This window comes from Sorex araneus, chromosome X, assembly GCF_027595985.1.
Source record: "Sorex araneus isolate mSorAra2 chromosome X, mSorAra2.pri, whole genome shotgun sequence".
Taxonomy (NCBI): domain Eukaryota; kingdom Metazoa; phylum Chordata; class Mammalia; order Eulipotyphla; family Soricidae; genus Sorex; species Sorex araneus.
Genome location: NC_073313.1, coordinates 139,573,617 through 139,595,320, shown reverse-complemented (window position 1 = coordinate 139,595,320; position 21,704 = coordinate 139,573,617). Strand labels below are relative to the sequence as shown.

Here is a 21,704-nt window from a genome sequence, read left to right as displayed (position 1 = left end):
TTGTACACTTTGCCTGGGACACTTGCCATCTAGGTTTTTAAACAAAACTTAGTTGGCTTTTTCACATCCTTCAAGTTCTGGCCTTAAAGTACACATCCTCAGAGGGGCCCTTTCTAGTATTCTATAAAATCTCTGCCTCTGGACTCTGTAAGCATCCATGATGGTACCTCTCACAGTTTATAATTATTTTCAATTATTTTTTAACTTGATGCATGATTTATATTCCTTATCGAATTAGACATCCCACAATACAGGGACCAGCTCTATACTGTTCACTATTATAGCTCCAGTCTCAGGCACAGTGTCTGGCAAATTATCAGCAGTCTTTGAATGACTTGATGAGGAAGTCATTCAGCCAAAAGAGAAGCAGGGTGGGGGTTCAGGGTTTATGAACTTTTTAATGTCTTAGTCAACAAAAACATTATAACTCCAGCTATCAATTTTAATTGTTGAGATAACTCATCAAACTCAACCAAGTCAAAAAGCGTGAGATCTTACTCAAACAAGATAAGGATATAGTTTAAGAAAGTCCAGTTTTTAGATCCATTATGTTTGCAAGTTACTCATGAGTGAAGATTATAATTACTACAAAACTGGTGGTTTTCATGGTGGGTTACTGTGCACCATTGACTCCACCCCCAACCCCTGGGACATTTGGCAATGTCTGAGTAAATTCTTGGTTGTCAAAACTAGAAGAGATACAAGTAATATACTACTGGTATCTAGTGCATAGAGGGCAGGGATATTGCTCAGTTTCCTAATAAATACTCCCTAAGCCTAGCTCCCACAAAAAAATGCAGTGCTAGAAAAGTCAGTAATACTGAAACTGAAAAACCAAAAGAGAAAAAGAAGCACTGTCTACTTTGTGAAATATAATAGTCAACTCTAAGTGTTAGTGTCCTGAAGGATTTTTAAAACTCAATAATTGAGGCATTCAATAAGCGCTCTGATTTCCTAGAATTTATTTTTGTTCCTCAGAGAAGGCTTCTGTTTGTTTGTTTTTAACAAAGAATACATTGATGAGCTTCAGGGAATTGTGGAACATTCTGAAATTATATCCAATATACTACAAGCATTTATTTGGGAGGGGACACATCAATTCTCAAAGGAAGCCATGACCACCTGAAATATTTAAAAACACTGATATGTAGACCTTCGTGTTGTCTAGACTGCACTTTAAAAAGTCATATTTTGTTAAACACAAGTTATGTAAATTGTTTAGAAATATATATCTTGGAGGACTATCATTTAGTGTTGCCTTAAGGGGTTAGTAAGTGGCAGGAGGGGGGAGAAAGGAGTAGAAACACAGCTCAGTTACAAGGAAAATATAGGTTTTACTAGCTTGTTAGGAGACCAAGTGAGATAATTTATATAAGCCTTACTGAAGTGCCAGGCATAAAGCAGGTGCTCTTCTAAAGTTAATTTCCCCCCTTTTCATAGGATAATTTTGAAGACTGCATAAAAGAATGCCTTGAGAACTAAATGAAGTAATGTATGCAGAACATTAGCTAGTCAGTAATAGATGTTTAATAAATGTTTTTCTCCTATTGGATTCTTTAAGGTTAAACCTTAGATCTTATCACTAAAAGTAAGGAAAAGAAGATAAGCTAAGGGAGATAGGGAGAGGGTTCAAAGTGCTGGAGCACATAGTTGTGTTCCAAACAAGCTAAGGTCAGAAATTTGAAAAATGTAACTTTGAATCTTTCAGCTTTGCTATTTTACTAGTTGATTCTGGACATATTACTTTTTTTTTTGTTTTTGGGTCACACCCAGCGATGCTCAGGGGTTACTCCTGGCTTTGCACTCAGGAATTACTCCTGGCGGTGCTCGGGGGACCATATGGGATGCCGGGGATTGAACCCGGGTCGGCCGCGTGCAAGGCAAACGCCTTACCCACTGTGCTATCGCTCCGGCCCCACATATTACTTTCTGAGGTGGGGAAGAATATGCCTTCTTCCTTGGGGTGCTAGGAAGTACAAATAAGATATTATATAAATAACCTAGCCTATGAATATACCTACTTGGTGCATAATAAATGCTAAGTTCTTTTCTTCTTCAAACAGTTCCTAAATTCTATTTCTATGAAGCCTTCCTTCTCTAGGACAGTTTGTTGAATGCCTAGCAATATGACTAAATATGAAACTCCAATATGTATTCTCAAGCATTTGTTTTCTTTCAAATGTTTAACTATGATGAAAATGAGATAATTTCATTTAGATATGCTTTCTGTATTTTGTATCCTGAACTCTCAATGTCAGCAATTGGCTAAGTCCATGGAGCATTCGGTACAAAAGCACCAGGTTTTAAAAAAAATGTTAGTATGCACTTATTGTGAACCAAATTATTAGCACCGAAGGTCTAAGGAGAAATATGTTGCTGGCTTTGATGACTTTTGCCAATATTTCTTAAATTAATAAATTATTTTAATTTATGTTCTCATTACTTATTATTAGATATGTATCTAATATATGTGTTATATGTCTGCCACTGCTTTAAGCATTTTACCTAGACCATACAATAATTCTGTTTATAAGTGAGTAAACGGAGGTATGGACTGGTTAGATTATTTGTTCAACTTGTCTAGTATATAATATTACCATGCTGGAGATAATCAATAAAATTAGGTGCTTCTGATAAATGTAGCTATTATATTTTAATTTCTATAATGGTTTACATTTTTAAGAAGCCTGGTAAAAAATTCAGAGAGTACTAAAAGGTACACAATGAAAAGAGATTTCTATTTTTTTTCTGGCAATGAACAAATAGCTTGTATTAGATAAACTAACCCTCACAATGAATTAGAGGTATTACAGAAGCACCCCAAACAGGCAAAAACTATCAGGAACTCAGTTCCTGAAAGAAAGAAACAACCTTAGGTAAGAGTCATAAACATAGATTTATTATTATTTTTGTGTTCTGACCATATACAAGTGCTGGGATCTATTGCTGATCTTGTGCTTGGAGATGGGTCATTTCTGGTGATGCAAGGGGACTATTAGGTGCTGTAGATCAAATTCAGGGTTTCTGCATGCAAGCATACACTCAGCCCATTGAGCTATCTTTCTGGCCTCAAGAATAATATTTATATGTATTTGGAGTCAAAAAAGCTCAAGCAGAAAATTGCATGTTAATTAGCCTAAGAATTCAGTATACAAAGCTCAGAGTTGCCAGTCTCATAATATAAGATCCAAAAATGTTAGGTTCAAATGAAAACTCACTAATCATGCTACGAATTTGACATTTCTCGTCTTGAATGAGAAGAGAGAACAGATGCTAAAAATGAGATGACACATACATTAGAACGACCTGACAAGGATTTTAAGATGGCATAGTGTTACACAAGATAATTACAAAGATGCTAGAAAAATGAAAAATAATCAGCAAATATAAGGAAATAGAAAACAAGAACAGAAATTTTAGAGCTGAAAAATATAATTAGAAAAATAAACAACTTAAATGGGAAAACACAGCAGCCAGATGTTTAAAATGAACCCAGACCTCTTTCTAACTCCAAGGAAAAAAGTCAGGTCAAAATGGATTAAAAGCCTCAATATCAGACCTGAATCCATAAGGCACACAAAGGGAGGAAACATAGGCAGAATGCTCCATGACATTGAAAGTAAAGGCATCTTCAATGATGAAACACCACTGACCAAGCAAGTGGAAGCAAAGATAAACAAATGGGACTACTTTGAACTAAGATGCGTCTGCACCTCAAAAGAAACCATGACCAAGATTTACTAAGACAGTCAATGAAATGGGAAAAATTATTTACCCAATATCCATCTGATAAGAGGTTAATATAAAAATATATAAAGCATTGGTACAACATTACAAGAAAATAACATTCAACCCCATCAAGAAGTCGTGAGAAGAAATGAATAGAAACTTTCTCAAAGAAGAAATACAGATGGCCAAAAGACACATGAAAAAATGCTCTACATCATTAATCCTCAAGGAGATGTAAATCAAAACAAAAATGAGATATCATCTCACATCACAGAGAATGGCACACATCAGAAATAACAAGAACAACCAATTCTGGTGCAGATGCAGGGAGAAATGGAATCTCATTCATTGTTGGTGAGGATGCCAACTGGTCCTGCCTTTTTGGAAAACAACATGGTTATTCCTCAAAAAAATTAGAAATTGAGCTTCCATATGACCAAGCAATACTACTTCTGGGACTATACCCTGGAGGCCCCCAAAAAGTCTGCAGAAACACTATCTGCACTTCTATGTTCAGTGCAGCACTATTCATAGTTGCCAGAATCTGGAAACAACCCAAGTGCCTGATAATAGATGGCTGAATATAAAACTATGAATATCTATACAATAGCATACTACACAGACACCAGGAAAAATGAATTCATGAAATTTGCTTATAAATGGATGGGCATAGAGAGTGTCATGCTGAGTGAAATGAGTCAGAAGGAAAGCGACAGATATTGAGTGGCTGCACTCATTTGTGGGATATACAAAAACATAGTAATGAGTCTAATACCCAAGGACAGTAGAAACACGGGACAGGAGAATTGGTCCACAGTTGGAAGCCTGCCTCAAATCCTGGGAGAAGGCAGTTGGGATAGAAAAGGGACCAATAAGACAATGATACTTGGAAGTGATCACTCTGGATAAGAACTACGTGCTACAAATACGAAACTCTTTCAATAAATTGTTTTAAAAAAGAAAAATACAAGAACTGCGTGCTATGGCCATTCTTCACACTCAGGTGGAGTCTCACCCATGAGTGAACCTCTGGAAAAAAACAGGTATGGGGGACTTTGTGACTGATAACAGTGGGTTCAATGGGATCAGGAAAGGAGATCCTCTGCCTGTACCCCCCTGTCTCAAGGTGACTCAGCAGTCATGACCATAAGACGCCTCTGGCTGGTGCCAGATAATCTCCCGGAAGGGAGCATAATATGACGCTTGCCATAACCATGCCACCGGATCCTGCACCAGGTTGTTTCACTCAGGATGCCCCAAGGGACCCAGCCATAAACCCAACTGCCACCATGCCCATGGCCACTCTCCACACGCTTGGGCTGAGCATCACCCATGAGTGAATCTATTCTTGGATCGTGTGGCTGCATTCGAAGCTGTGCGATACTTCAAAGCACACACTCTACCCATACTCCAATATCACTGCACCACATTGATAGGGTTCAAAGTAAGAGGCAACCAATCTTAGAGGGAAATACACATTTTTTTTTTTTGCTTTTTGGGTCACACCCAGCGATGCTCAGGGGTTACTCCTGGCTTTGCACTCAGGAATTACTCCTGGCGGTGCTGGGGGACCATATGGGATGCCGGGGATTGAACCCGGGTCGGCCGCGTGCAAGGCAAACGCCCTACCTGCTGTGCTATCGCTCCGGCCCAGGAAATACACATTTTTAACAGATACATATGTATAAAGCACACAAGACTCAACCTTTAGCAACATGTTAGTGATCTCTTATAGAAGGGCCTAATGGCCCCTGGGTGAAATACAGCAACCTCCACACTCTTTCCCCTAAGGATACTTTTTTGTAGCATTTTGAGCAGCTTTCCATAACAAACAATACAAAATATATTATTTCAGTTCTACTTTGGGGCAGGGTTTGAAGTTTGGGATGGAAACATCTGAAATATGGTGGTGGGAAGGTGTAATATTGGTGGGATTGGTGTTTGAATATTAAATGTAATTAAATACTGTGGACTACTTTATAAAATACAAAATTTTAAAAAACAGAACTTTGTGCTAAAAGTAGGTAAAGAAACAAACATAACTAAAGTAACTATACTACAAACCTTAGTGCCTAAACTGGGGTGGGGGAGTAGAGGGAAAGGGAGAAAGTGAGGAAGAGGAAGAGAGAAAGAGAGAGAGCTATAGAGATAGAGGCAGGCTGGGGGGATGACAGGAGGGAAAACTGGAGACATTGGTGGTGGGAAATGTGCACTGATGGGATTGGGGACATTGTATGACTAAAACCAATCATAAACAGCTTTGTAACTGTGTATCTCACAGTGATTCAATTTAAAAAATAAGAGCAAGAAATAAAGAGCTTACTAAACACATTTAAAAAAGAATGAAGATAAACGAATCAGTGAATTAGAAAATAGAATAGGGCTGGAGCGATAGTACAGTGGGTAAGGCACTTGCTTCACTTGTACATGGCCAACTAGGGTTCGATCCCCATTATCCCATATGGTCCCCTGGGCAGCACGAGGAGTAGTTCCTGAGTGCAGAACTAGAAGTTACTCAGTGTCTCCATTTGTGGCCCCAAAACAAACAAAAAGAAAATAAAAAAATAGAAATTACCAATATAAACAGAGAGAAAACAGACTAAGAATAATGAATAGAAACTTAAAGTCTTGTGGGATAAGAACATAAGACCTAACACATTATCAGAGTCTGAACAGCATACAATAAATAATTTAAGATTTTTAATTAATTTTGGGGGATGAACCACACCTGGTAATACTTAGGGGACTAATTACTTCTTTTTTAAAAAAAATTATTGAGGGGCTGGAGAGATAGCACAGCGGGTAGGGCGTTTGCCTTGCACGCGGCCGACCCGGGTTCAAATCCCAGCATCCCATATGGTCCCCTGAGCACAGCCAGGGGTGGTTCCTGAGTGCAGAGCCAGGAGTAACCCCTGTGCATCGCCAGGTGTGACCCAAAAAGCAAAAAAAAAAAAATTATTGAATCACCGTGAGATAGTTACAAGCTTTCATGTTTGGGTTACAATCACACAATGATCAAACACCAATCCTTCCACCAGTGCACATTCCCCACCACCAGTATCCCCAGTATACCCCCCCTTACCCACCCTCCCCCTGCCTCCATGGCAGACAATATTCCCCATACTTTCTCTTTACTTTTGGGCATTAAGGCTTGCAAAACAAAACTGAGAGGTCATCATGTCTGGTCCATTGTATACTTTCAGCACGCATCTCCCATCCCGACTGATTCTTCCAGCCATCATCTTCTTAGTGATCCCTTCTCTATTCCATCTACATTCTCTCCTCCCCTCATGAAGCAGTTTTCCAGCTATAGGGCAATCCTCCTGGCCCTTGTATCTCCTGCCCTTTGGTGTCAGCCTCCTGTGATGTTATTCTATACTCCACAAATGAGTGCAGTCCTTATATGTCTGTCCCTCTCTTTCTGACTCAGTTGACTTAGCATGATACTCTCCATGTCTATCCATTTATAAGCAAATTTCATGACTTCATCTATCCTAACAGCTGCATAGTATTCCATTGTATTCCATTGTGTAGATATACCAAAGTTTCTTTAACCAGTCATCTGTTCTAGGGCACTTGGGTTGTTTCCAGACTTTGGCTATTGTGAACAGTGCTGCAATGAACATATAGGTACAGATGTCATTTCTACTGTGCATTTTTTTGCATCCTCGGGATATATTCCCAGAAATGGTATTGTGGAAGATCAATTTCTAGTTTTTGAAGGACTGTACATATTGTTTTCCGGAAAGGCTGGATCAGTCGGCATTCCCCCCAACAGTGAAAGCTGGGGACTGATTATTTCTTGGCTCTGTGCTTGCTGCTTCTAGAGGTGCTGGGTAACTATGAGGTTCTGTAGATTAAATTCTGTTCAGTCACCTAAAGGAAAACACCTTAGGGCTTTACTATCTCTCCAGTTGCAAAAAGGCAACATTTAAAAAATACTCCAGTAAATAACTAATCCTCTCCCAACATGGGGAAAGATACAGAAATTGAGAGAAACTTAACCAGAAAACCCTAAATAAACCCACTCAAGCTACATGATAACCAAATTCCGAAAAATAAAGACAACCCCACCCCTGAAAAACCTTGAATGTAGGTAGAGAGAAATGATGCATTATTTTACATTGTCATTTATGGGAATAACGATTTATGGCAATGAATTTTAAAATAGAAACGAGGAGGTTAGAAGAAAACGGCATTTTTTTGTTTTGTTTGGGGGCCACACCCGGCAGTGCTTAAGGCTTACTCCTGATTCAAAACGCAGGGATCACTACTACTGGGGTTTGGGGGACCATAGAGGATGCTGTGGATTAAACCCAGGTCATTCTCCTGCAAGGCAAGTGCCCTGCCTGCCCAGGTCATTCTCCTGCAAGGTGAGTGCACTCTAGCCCCAAGGCATATTTTTTAAAGTGTTGAAAGAACAGACATGTCAACTCAGAAGGGAAAGTGGTATCAAGGCATACCTTTTGGGAAAACAACATGGGCATTCATAAAAAATATAGGAATTTAGCTTCCATTTGACATGGCAACTACAGTTCTTGGAATTTACCCTAAGGGTCCAAAAATAAAATGGAGAAAAGATATTTGCACCCCTATATTCCTTCCAAAATAACTAAATTCTGGAAGTAACCCATCTGTTCGAGAATAAATTACTGGGGCTGGAGCAATAGTACAGTGGGTAGGGTGTTTGCCTTGCAAGTGGCTGACTTAGGTTCAATCCTCGGCATCCCATATGGTCCCGCAAGCACCGTCTGGAATGATTCCTGAGTACAGAGCCAGGAGAAACCCTTAAGCATCGCTATGTGTGACCCCAACAAAAGTGAAAAAAAAGAAAATAGATTACTGGATAAAGAAACTCTGGCACAAATACACAATGGAATAATACCCAGCCATAAGTAAAGAAAAAAATCATGAAATTTGCTGCTACATGAAGGGACCTGGAGAGAATCATGCTGAGTGAAGTTAGAGGGAAAGACACTAACAAAGCATGATCTTTTTCATTTTCAGGATATAAAGAAACATGATGGTGGAATAATAAATACCCAAAGAAAATGAAAACGAAGAACATAAAAACTGGTATTCAGTAGGAAATATGACACTTGAGGGGGCTGAGGTTAGCACAGGGAGGGGGCGACATCTATGGTAGAGGGAAGTGTTCAATCAGGAAGAGGAGGAGGTGGTGCTGAAAGGTGATAAAGTGTTACATATTAAACCCATCAGCAACAGTGCTGTAAACCACCGGACAAAAATTCATTTAAAAAAATCACCTCTTCTGGAATCAGACTGGTGTGTGGGAGGCAAGTGGGGGTGGGGAGAGCATCGATGGAGGGAAGGAGACATTACTGAAGGGATCTGTGTTGGAAGACTGTATGTCTGAGACCCAATCATGAATAATTTGCAATTTTACAGTGACTAAAAAAATAAATTTAAAAAAATTAAAGAGATTTTCAGATGAAGGAAAAAAAAGAATTTGTCTTCACCAGACCTTCTCTAAAAGAAAGGCCAACTGAAGTCTCTGGCTGAACAGACAAGAGAGTAAAAATATGGGTAAATAAGAGCCGACTTTCCTTCTCTTGAGCTTTTAAAATCATGTTTGATTGTTGGAACACACATTATCACACTGACGTGAAATTTTTCCTCTTTATGTAGAGGAAAAATTAAGATACTCTATGAGAGGAAGGCAAAGAAAAATAATGCTTTATACCTCAAAGTAGCAAAATACTGATAGCAATAAGTTCTGATAAATTATATATAAATGATACCTAAAAAACACTAAAAATGTCTAAAAGGTGCCAAAGACGTGGTTCAGTGGTTGCATTCACAGATATGAGCCTGGAACTGCTGCATGCACTGGGCACCACCACAACAAAAAAGTGTATCATCACTGGCTGACACACTGTAACCAAGTGTGATGCCTGGTGGTCTTAACAACAAAGGGAAAGGAAGGGAGAAAAAACTATGCCAAATAACATGTTTAGAAACATAAACATATAAATATAAAATTTTATTAAAAATTAAATTCTTAAAAATATCCAAATTGGGCCAGTTTCCAAGCTGTGGGGCAGACCTCCTGCTTCTTATCTCTACTACTCTTGGACTGGCCCTCACATGCTGGGGGGAAAAGGCAGCTGAGATAGAGAAAGGAACACCAAGTAGAGGATGTTGGGAGGACCCACTTGGGTTGAAAGATGCGTGCCGAAAGTAGACTATAGACCAAACACGATGGACACTCAATACCTCTATTGCAAACTACAATACCCAAAAGGAGAGAGAACAAAAGGGAATGCCCTGCCACAGAGGCAGGGTGGGGTGGTGGGGGATGGGGTGGTGGTGGTAGGAGGGATACTGGGAATATTGGTGCAAGAGAATGGGCACTAGTGGAGGGATGGAAATGATCACTGTATGACTCAAATGCAAACATGAAAGTTCATAAGTTTGTAACTGCACCTCATGGTGATTCACTAGTAAGAAATTAAAAAAAAATAACCAAAAAAATCCAAATCGGGGCTGGAGAGATAGTATAATGAGAAGGCCTCTTTCCTTACATGCAGCCAACCATGGTTCGATCCCTTGCATTCCATATGGTCTTCTGAGCCTGCCAGGAGTTATCCCTGAGCGCAGAGTCAGGAGTAATCCCTGAGCACCACCAGCTGTGGCCCAATCACTTCTCCCCTCCAAAAAATCCAAGTAATCTACAAAAGTGCTGAAAAAAGAGGTAACAGGGCTGCAGAGACAGCTCAATGGGCTGGTGCACACACTATGCATGTGCAACTCTGGATTTAGTTATCAACACCACAAGGCATGAACAACACCATAAGGCATGAATCATGATAACAGTAGTTTCCTCCAAGAGTGAGAGGGTGTGGACCCCTCTCCAAAATAAAGGAATGGCAAGAAATCAAGCAATAAAATAGCAGACTTAGCACTAGCATTATCAATTAACTGCATTAAAGGTAAATGGCCCAATCAGTTTCCCCAGTGTGGTTAATACCACCATTTAGGGGGTTCTGGAATAAATCAGGGGTATGGTAGTAGCCTTGAGTGCAATTGTGGGTGGCACTTTCTGTCTTTTCACTTAAAGAAGGTAGATTTCCAGGGGGTACTAAGTAACCTTTTTTCTGTAAAAGGGGCTGTAGGCTATAAAGTTTGGGAAAACTCTGGTCTACATGCACAAATGGAAAGACAAAGATTAGGCCTGAGGAGATGGCACAAGGGGCTGGATAGTGTGCTTTGCATATGGAAATTCTGGGTTTGATCACTATCACTAGATGGTCCTCCAAGAACTTCCTAAAGCAAGCCCTGCATAACTGAGTCTGAAGTATCCAAGGAGCACTACTAGGTATCGTCCAGAAATAATAAGAAGTTTAAAAATAAAATAAAGACAGAGATTAGTATGAAGCTCTACTCCCACAATTCATATATATTATTATAAATTTTAATGTAAAAAAAAGGGATTAGTTGAATGGATAAAAAATGTTCCCAAAACTCTACTGAACAACTTTGTAAATCACAGTGCCGTAATTAAAATATATATTAAAAATTTAAATGCATAATATTCCAGGGCCAAGGAGCCACCTCAAGTAGGAGACCATATACCTAGAATGTGTGAAGCCCCAAGTTTAGTTTCCAGCCTCCTGCTAAAATTCTCCAACCAGAGGTTGACTGTAAGAATGTTACTTCAGATATACTGATTTAAACAAAAGCAAAACTTAAAAAAATTAAGATAAAACATGATATAAATGAATTGAGAAAATGGAAAAATTCATTAGATAAACAGTAACAGAAAGTAGACTTAGCTTTAAGTTTCTTGAAAAATAAATCCTACACTTATCATGGCAGAGAGTCTCTTGCCCGCATGCCTGGCTGTCTTCCCTGGGGCCCCTCGGAGGGGATGGGCTCCAGCTTCCCTCCTCGCGCCGAACAGAGCTCCCGGTGGCTGAAGACCACCGGAACCTAGCCACAGCCATGCTCAAGGTGCCTCTCCACATGTTCGGACAAGCCTCATGCATGAAGGTACTGGCAGAGGAACCCAGGTGTGTGTAATCCCATCAACGGCCAACATCCAGAGACTTAAAAGCAAGCCCCCGGAATTGTGTGGCCACTTTGTGGCCGTGCGATATCTTATAACCTACTTTTCCTTCTGGGAGAAACTCGCAAGCTACTGAGAGCTTCCTGCCCACAAGCTTCCCATGGTGTATCTATATGCCAAAGCCAGTAACCAGCTGAATCTCATTCCCCTGACCCTTAAGGAGCCTCCAATGCGGCATCACTGGGAAGGCCGAGAAGAGAGAGGCTTCTAAAATCTCAGGGATAGGACGAATGTAGAGGTTACTAACACCGCTCGAGCAACTCGATGATCAACGGGATTTCGTGATCGTGATCGTGATCATGACACCATATGACCCAGCAACTGAATTCTTGATCACTGACCTCAATGACATGAAAATATTTCTACATAAAAGTTGTACATAGATGCTTAATTTTAACAGCTACAAATTGGAAATAACCCAATGTCCTTCAAAGAATAAATGTTTAAGCAAACTACTGTATACCTGTCCCATGGGAATCAGAAATCAAAAGAAGACATAGAACGTCCTGATCCTGCACAGGCCTGTCTCCACCGGGGAAACTTGGAGGGGGGCAGGTTGAGTTCCAATTTCCACCCCAAAAGAGCCCCAGCAGCTGAAAACCTCCAGAACCCAACCAATTATACAGTAGGAGGGGAGAAGGCAGACAGAATAGAGAAAGGTTCACTAAGAAAATGATGACTGGAGGAAACAGTTGGGATGGGAGATGCATGCCGAAAGTAGATAATGGACCAAACAAGATGACCGCTCAGTGTCTGTGTTGCAAGCCATAATGCCCAAAAGTAGAGAGAGAGAGTATGGGGAATATTGTCTGCCATAGAGGCAGGGGGAGGGTGGGAAAGGAGAGGGTATACCTGGAATATTGGTGGTGGGGAATGTGCACTGGTGGAGGGTTGGGTGTTTGATCATTGTGAGATTGTAACCCAAACATGAAAGCTTGTAACTATCTCATGGTGATTCAATAAATTTTAAAAATTAAAAAAAATTAAACTTTAAAAAATAAACATGAAAAAATGATATTTTTATTTAGCTCTATTCCCTGACCCCCAATCTCACTCATTGTGGGGCATCAGGCACTCCTGGAAACACTCAGAGTTTACTTCTGGATGTGGTACAGAAAAATTACTCCTGGTGATGCTCAGAGGCTGTGCTTTCTGTGATGTGGCCCAGAAATTGAACCAGGGTTGGCAGCATGTTGGGAAAGTGCCTTGACTCTTATACTCTCTCCAGCCCTAGGGCTGCATTTTTTTTACCTTTTCGTGTTTGGGCCATACCCAGTTGTGCTCAAGATCAACTTCTGGCTGTTTGCAAGACAAATGCTCTCTCAGCCCTATCATACTTTTAAACTCTTTCTGGTACTAGTATGGCATTTTCAAACACTATTAGGAGTTTTCAGGCTCCAACGAAAAGCTGGGATAAAACCTGCCCTTAAAAGGGTGAAAAAGGAAAAAAGGAAAGGAAAATTTCACTGGATGAGATGTATAGCTGTTATAATATAGAAAGAACTCAACAAACTTGAAGGCAAAGCAATGGAACTTTTTAAATGAACAGGAAGAAATGAAAAGAAAGTGTCAGAGTGGCCAGTGGGACAACAGAACTGGTCTCACATAAGTTAGAGTTTCAGAAGAAAAAAAAGGAGGGAAAGTAAAGAAATAATGGCCAAATTATGAAAAATACATATCCTCATGTCTTAGAAACATTATATATCCTCACAAGATTAAGGAAATCACAACAGTGAATATTTTAATCAAACTGCTGAAAATTAGTTAAGTTGAAATCTTGAAAATAACATGTGACTGCTGAATCTACCCAGGCAGACCAGCCCAGGCTAAAAACTTTGGGGCCTTCTTAGAATGGGAACAGGCAGATTCCATTTATGCCTGAAGAGACAGCAGTTCAAAACCACACCCAGAATCCCCCCAACATGGAAATGGTCCAGTTCCATAACTGAACATCAACAAACTGCCAAGCCATCAAACTGTTCTAGCTCCATAGCTCCTGGACCCATGGCTACATATGCAGCCATGCAATACCTCCAAATTCCCTGAGCACTGCCAGTATTTATTCCTGAGTGCAGATTCCTGAGCACTGCTGAATGGGCCCTAAAACCAAAATCCAACCAACGAAACAAAGAAACAAAATTAAATTTCATAGTACTGTCAGCCCAGTAGGATCAAGTAGGATCATAACAAATTTAATGGGAAAGTTGCAAAAAAGGCCACCACGCACCACGCTGAATGAGAAAACAGTACCACAGAAGGCTCAGCTAGCACCCATCAGCCCAGTGAATTCTCAGACAATGACTTTAGTAATACAATTGTAAAATATAACATTATCACAAATTGACACTTATTAATTGAAGTTTTGACAATTCCATTTGCCTTTTTTTTGCTTTTGGGTCACACCCGGCAATGCACAGGGTTACTCCTGGCTCATGCACTCAGAAATTACTCCTGGCAATGCTCAGGGGACCATATGGGATGCTGGGAATCGAACCTGGGTCGGCCGCATGCAAGGCAAACGCCCTACCCGCTGTGCTATCATTTGCCTTTGTGATGTAGCAAACAATATGAAGTAAATTTGGGTCTACTAAGGCAACAAACAAGTGGCTTCAAATAATTCAAAATGTCCAAACACGTTTGAATTCATGAATATCTTGGACCAACTTTGTTAGATTTGCTTAGAGGTACAAAAGTAACGATGGGTGAAACTTAGGTCCACCTTGTACAGATTAAGGAGCAGTGCTGAAGTACACCAGGAGTTATTGTATTATTTAGTGCTATGTACGTATGGAGAAAAACAACTCAATTTCACTTAAGAATGTTGTTGGTAAAGTACTGAAAAGTACTAAATCTTGATTATGGATTTACTATTGTGTGACAAAATAGTAGGCATATTTTGAGTACTTAGAGTACATAGAGTACTTCTGCTATGGTGGTTACTTTGAGGAAAACCACATCTTTGAGTAATTTGGTGAATAGACACTTAATCCCTATGGAACACCATTTTATACTTAAAAATTAACTGATATACAAACCATGATTAAATACTTTCCAGATATTTTCTTAAAAACGAAGCACTTGTTCTGTAGAGATAGTACAGTGGGAAGGGTGTTTGCCTTGTGCATGGCCAACCCAGGTTCAATCCCAGGCACCACATATGGACCCTGGAGTCCACCAGGATTGTTCCTGACTTCAGAGCCAGGATTAAGCCCTGAGCACAGTGGGTGTGACCGAAATCAACCTTTCCCCCCAAAAATAAAAATGAAGTGAGCTTATTATTTCAGGATGAAACAACCAACATTATTGGTTGTCAGTGGTAACATTTGTGATTTTGAATGAAAAATAAAATTTTAGGAAAGTATGTGAAGGAGGAAGTATTTTGGTTTAGGGTTACTGCAGTGACTGTGGGGGGGTTAGGGGGTTGGGCTAGGAGTGTGCCAGATCCACTGTTCCAGTGGCCATAGCCACTTCTATGGCTGCCATGGCCCAAATTGGAATTGTGGCCCATTGCAAAGGACAAAGCAGTGAAGGATGAGGAATTCAGGCGGTAGCTAAGAGGTAAATGGACATTCTGATTTTTCTACATATCTGGAGCGTATAGACAGCTCAGAAAGCAATTACCATATTCTACAATCTGCCCAACTCACTCTTTCCTCAGCCAGGCTAAGCCAGAGTTCCCATAAGCCCAGCTCTGTACAGGATTTGCACTCTTTTGCCATTGAGGATCCTGCTTATTTTACCAAGCGAGTGATTCCATGTTAGCAGCAGTCTATTCCCGGGACTAAAATAATATCACATTTGGCACTCCTTCACCTGGCTCAGAGACTATGCCAGTGGCTGATTTTCTCAGATAAAAGTCCAGTTAATAATGATGGGTCTTCACCTTGCATTCCAAGTAGAAATGGATCTTCTTCTGAGTCTGTCATAGACATTTCCAGTCCCAAGATGTCTTAGTACTGCCAAGTTCATGTTCCTGATAGACTTGGTAGAGATATCTTGCATCACTCCAAGTACTATCACTTCAATAAAAGCTACAATTTAAATATGATATGTCTCACATCAGGTTGTAACACTTCAGAACATCTAACAAGAAAACACTGGAGACATTTCTCAATCTCAGGATGCCTGCACTACCATGACCTATCAGTTGATGAATGCACAATGCCAATAAATAGGCAGTTGTGATATAAGGAATGGGTGGCTTAAGTAAGAAGAAAAGGAAGTCTGGATTCTTAATTGTGGTATATAGAGTGCTGGATGAGGAAGTGTATTGTAGTAAAAGCAAGATGCCTAAGTCACTCTTGACCCCAGAGTTTAGAGAAAAGGACAGAGAAGGAAGGAAACCAGGTGGGAAAAAGAGAACAGAAGTAATGGGTGAAGAGGCATCAGGGCACAATTATATTGGAGATATGGGGGGGGTGCGTGGTATAGACATATATCCAAAACACAGACTCAACAAAACTCTACACATGAGATCTAAGCTGCAACCACTGAAACTCTGTAATGTGCCCATCAAGTTGACAGGCCAGGATGGGATGAGGGTTGGGTGGGGAGAATAAGGAAACACTGCTGGAGGGAAGTTGATACTGGTGGTGGGATTGGTTTTGAAATATTATATGACTAAAACTCAATTATAATAATTTTGTAAACCATAGTTATATAAATAAAATTAAAAAATAAACAAATGCCTTAACACTTAAAAATCAAAAAAGGAATTCCAGGCTGACAGAACAGACAGAAATATATGAAACATGGGCACAGCTAACGGAAAACTAGGAGCTCTCTTGGAAAACCTGAGTAGTGAATACGACTTGGACCATTTCCAAAGAGCACAAGACCAGACTTCAAAAGATTTAGAGAAGTTAAGGCTATAAAGCCAAATAATATAAGGAAGAACACGATTTAAAACAATTGCTTTCGTCACTATGAGCTCTATACTTGGTACCATTCTCCTCATCCTGAATAATATACCCGAAAGTGCATCTGTACATGTATGAATTCTCCTTAAAATACACAAAGAGGCATACGATACTCTGCTGACACCTGGCTAAATATGTTGGAAACACCATATACTACAAAGGCTCAATCTCCGTGTTTGAAGTGGATGGCAAGAAAAACAAGATCTACTGCCCAGACCTATGTAACTGGCTAGGTTTCTTGGACCGCAAGGCATTATATTGTGGAGTGAAATTTTTCCTGTTCTATTATGACAGAAGCAGACATCATTGACTCTCAACGGACTGGATATTTTTCTAAGGAAAATAATTCATTATTCCTTAGCTACAGTATATCCTGACTATGCCGGAATGCATGAGGCAGTACAATGATGTTCATTGATTTCAGATATTTGCTTTCCAAAATGGAATAAAATAGTGGTGTCCCAAACTGTCTACTCACAGATCTGGTACTCTTAAGCTACTGCAATTACTACCAAAAATGTGTTTCTCTGTTACCTGCAGCATTGTCAGGGCACAGAAATTTCCCACTAATGACATCTGGCACGAGAAAGTTGTGAATCCTATGGCACTGTTAGCACTCAGCAAGCACTTCAAATGTTCAAGTATCAGAAAGAAGTGCATCTAGTTTTAAGAGATGGGAACAAGATGATGAGTGGCTAGCCAAAGATTGCAAGACATCTAACTCCAATAAAACCATAGCTCAAGCTGTCTAAAATACTTTTTTAAAGGGCACTTAAAGTGACCTGTTATTTTGAGCCAATGCACTCCAGCAGTAAAGCTTCGTATAGTAGGAGTCTGTCTGTTGCCTCTGCCCTGCGGTGGTGATTGGAAAGTTCAGTTTCCTTTCTGAAGGCCACTCCCTTCAGCACAGTTCTGATGAACCTTTGTGTACACTGCAGATAGTGATTCTGAGGAACTGTGTTTCACCTTAGTGAGGCTGCCTAGATCGATCTCTTTAATTTATTTGTTTTTTGCTTTTTGGGTCACACCCGGCAATGCTCAGGGATTACTCCTGGCTCTACACTCAGGAATTGCTCCTGTCAGTGCTCAGGAGACTATATGGGATGCCGGGGATTGAACCCGAGTCGGTCACATGCAAAGAAACCACCTTACCTACTGTACTATTGCTCTAGCTCTTTGGGATCTCTTTTATACTTGAGTGCAGATCCCTTGTTGCACTGACCCCAGGTGTTCTATTTTGGTACCATTCAATCACTGCTTCTGTCTTCCTGCTCTTTAGCCCCATGAGTTTATGCTGTCTTCTAAACTTTGTAATAGTGCTTCTTGTTACCTCACCACCAGTTTTTTAAATATAGCTGCCAACACAAGGAAATTTACAGTAATTCTGACATGTAATTCTGTGAGGAGCAGGAATAAGCAAAACTATTGAATGTAAGTTGTACCAGAGTTTCTTTAACTTGTCATCTGTTCTAGTTGAAAAAAAAAAACCTCGGGTTTTTTCCAAATTCTGTATATTGTAAATAGTGCTGCAAAAAACATACAGTGCAGATGTCATTTCTACTACATTTTTGCATCTCCAGGATATATTCCCGAAGTGGTAGTGCTGGGTCAAATGGGGGCTCAATTTCTAATTTTTTGAGAATCGTCCATATTGTTTTCCAAAAGGGCTGAATCAGTCGGCGTTCCCACCAGCAGTGAAGGAGAGTCCCCTTCTCCTCACATCCACACCAACACTGGTTGCTTTTGTTCTTTTGAATGTGTGCCAATCTCTGTGGTGTGAGATGATATCTCACTGTTGTTTTCATCTGCATCACCCTCATGACTAGTGATGAAGAACATTTTTTCATGTGCCTCTTGCCCATTCAGATTTCTTCTTTGAGAAAGTTTCTATTCATTTCATCACCCCATTTTCTGATGGGATTGGATGTTTTCTTCTTGTAGAGCTCAACTAGTGCCTTGTATATCTTTGATATTAACCCCTTATCAGATAGGCATTGCAAGAATATCCTTTCCCATTCTGTAGACTGTCTTTGTATCCTGGTCACTGTTTCTTCTAAGGTACAGAGCTTCTTAGTTTAAAATAGTCCCATTTGTTTATCTGTTTCCACTTGCTTGGTCAGTGGCACTTCATCTTTGAAGATACCTTTAGCTTCAATATTGTGGAGGGTTTTGCCGACCTTTTCTTTGATGTACCTTATGGATTCTGGTCTGATGTTAAGGTCTTTAATCCATTTTGATCTGACTTTTGTGCATGGTGTTAGGTAGGCGTTTATTCTCCTCAGATTTCACCTCACCTTGAATTTTTCATCCATTTTAATGGGGGTAACACCCAGCAGTATTAGGGGGTTTAGGGCTACTCCTAGCAATGTTCCATCCCGTTGTGCAAGCCTGAAGGTTTGGTACTGAGGGTCAGCAGGGATAAATCCAGCAATGCTTGGGTGAGGGATGTGGATTTTGGACCTCACACAGGCTCAGAATGTGCTCGAAAACTTAAATGATCTCCCCAGCTTGCCTCCATTTTAATAGCAAGATTTATTGGTCATTACCAGGCTGATCAGAGTAAAATTTTCTGCAGACCACTCTCCTAAGAAGTAACTTGGTTAACAGTACAAAATCTGTCTGAAGAAGATGGAGCAAAGGATCAAGAGGCGATCATTCTTACTTGTGTTTACCTGAGAGTAATGGGCAGTGTCTTAGTGGAATGGAATAACATTTCTTTTTTTGCTGTTTTTTGGGGCCACACCCGACTATGCTCAGGGATTACTCCTGGCTTTCAATTCAGGGATCACTTCTGGCAAGGTTCTTCGGGCCATATGGGGTGCTGGGAATGAACTCAGCACAGCTGTGTGCAAAGCAAGTGCCCTACTTGCTGTAATATCTCTCCAGCCCCCAGGAATAATACTTCTTTTTGCCTGTTCCCCTGAAAACAGAGTTTTTGGAAACTTCACTCTTTTCACTGTGAGAGTTTAACAGCTTCACAGAACTTAAGCTTTTTAAAAATATCAGTGGTAATATCAGTTTATTCCATGTTTTGCATACTGTATAAAATGTGTCAACATTTTAATATTTGTTTTACTGAGTGAAACAATATTTTTCAAATAATATTTAGATATGGTACAAATTCCATCCAAAGTATAAGATGATAGAGAATTTCAATATAACAATATGCACAAAGATGTTTTATATTTCATACTTCATTTACTTTTAAGAACGTATCATTTATGGAAATGGAGAAATAGGGTAGCCGATATAAAGCTTGCCTTGCATACAATGGAGCTGTTTTCAATTTCTGGCAAAACATACAATTCCTGAGTCTATTCAGTAGTGATCCCTGAGCACAGAGTCAGTGTAAGACCTGACTAGAGTCAAATGTGGCCGGAAACCAAAACAAACAAAAAACACAACCTGTTCATTTATATCTATCTCAAGAAAACCAAAAACAATAACGTGAAAGAATACATGCACACCTACGTTCACTGCAATATTTAGTACAACAGCCAGGATATGGAAGCAACCCAAATATCCAACAACAGATGATTAGGTAAAGATGTTGTCCTACATCATTTATGGGGATGGAGAAATATTATACTTGTCTTGCATACAACTGACCTGGGTTCAATTCCTGGCAAAACATCTGCTCCCTGAGGCAGAAGTTATCCCTGAGTGATACAGAGTAGAATATTATTCAGCTGTAAGTAAAGATTAAATCTTTCAGTTCACTGCTACTTCGAAGAAACTGGAAAGCATCATGTTAAGTGAAATAAGTCAGGAGAGAAGAAGAAATACCTGATAATCTCACTCATCTGTGGTATGTTGACAAACAAATAAGGGAATAGACAGTATTGAATGAAGCCAAACCCTTGGCTTTTGATCACAAAACTGAGTTTATCAAGCATTAGGGAGAGGAGGAGAAAAGGAAGGGAGAGATAGGGTAAAGGTTCCATAAATATAGGGCAGTTTCTTAGGCCATTTTGCTGGTGGTGAAAGTGCAGTAATTCTGTTCATCAAAACCATGAAAATTACCACTATTATGTTCATGCTATCTAAAATAAAATTAATAAAATAAAAAAAGAAACTATCATTGGCAGAGTTTTGGTATAGCATTAAAGAATAGCATAATTATCTATAAGGGCTATTACAATATTTCTTCCTTTCTAACACTACATCTATGTGAAGCTGCTTTTAATCATATACAACAACCTAGCAAACATAATGTAGAAATGGGTATGAAAGTTATCTGTCATCTATTAAGCCAAATGATATATAAAGTGATGTGTAAAAGCATAGAGCAACACCAGGCTTCTCATAAATTTCTGCCATGGAAAATACAGGTTTTGTTTTTAAATCACAAAATGCTATTTGTACTAATATACTGGAATTATTCTTATTTAAATAAACAACTCAAAAATAAAAATTATATCAATGTATAATGGGCTGGAGTGATAGTGCAGCAGGTAGGGTGTTTGCCTTGCATGCGACCAACCCGGGTTCCATTCTTCCGCCTCTCTGGGAGAGTCCGGCAAGCTACCAAGAGTATCTCACCCGCATGGCAGAGCCTGGCAAGCTCCCCGTGGCATATTCACTATGCCAAAAACAGTAACAAATCGCACAATGGAGACGTTACTGGTGCCCACTCAAGCAAATTGATGAGCAACAGGATGACAGTGATACAGTGATCAATGTATAATATTAATGTAGAATATACACTTAACCAAAAAGTGAATTATGGGGTTTATAATACATGCAAAGTGGAGCTACAGTAACACAAATGAAGGAATAGGGAAGAACATTGTCAACAGGATGCTATATTATACACTAAGTAGTATGATACTTATAAAATAACTTGGGAAATATCCCCAGATGCCCTGTTTTTAGAAACAACTGATGTAGAATTTATACGACAGTTTACTTGAATATTTGATAGAATTTACTATAATCACTTGGGGATACATTTAATTAAATTTGTG

At 39.7% G+C, this 21,704-nt stretch overlaps 1 protein-coding gene and 1 pseudogene across 1 annotated transcript in view; one reads left to right on the top strand and one right to left on the bottom strand.

The window, feature by feature from the left end:
* The window catches only part of HDAC8 (histone deacetylase 8), a 388,207-nt gene that overhangs the window by 191,444 nt on the left and 175,059 nt on the right, over nt 1–21,704 (bottom strand). The window lies entirely within an intron of this gene.
* On the top strand, nt 16,012–17,489 carry LOC129399592 (histone acetyltransferase KAT7-like; annotated as a pseudogene).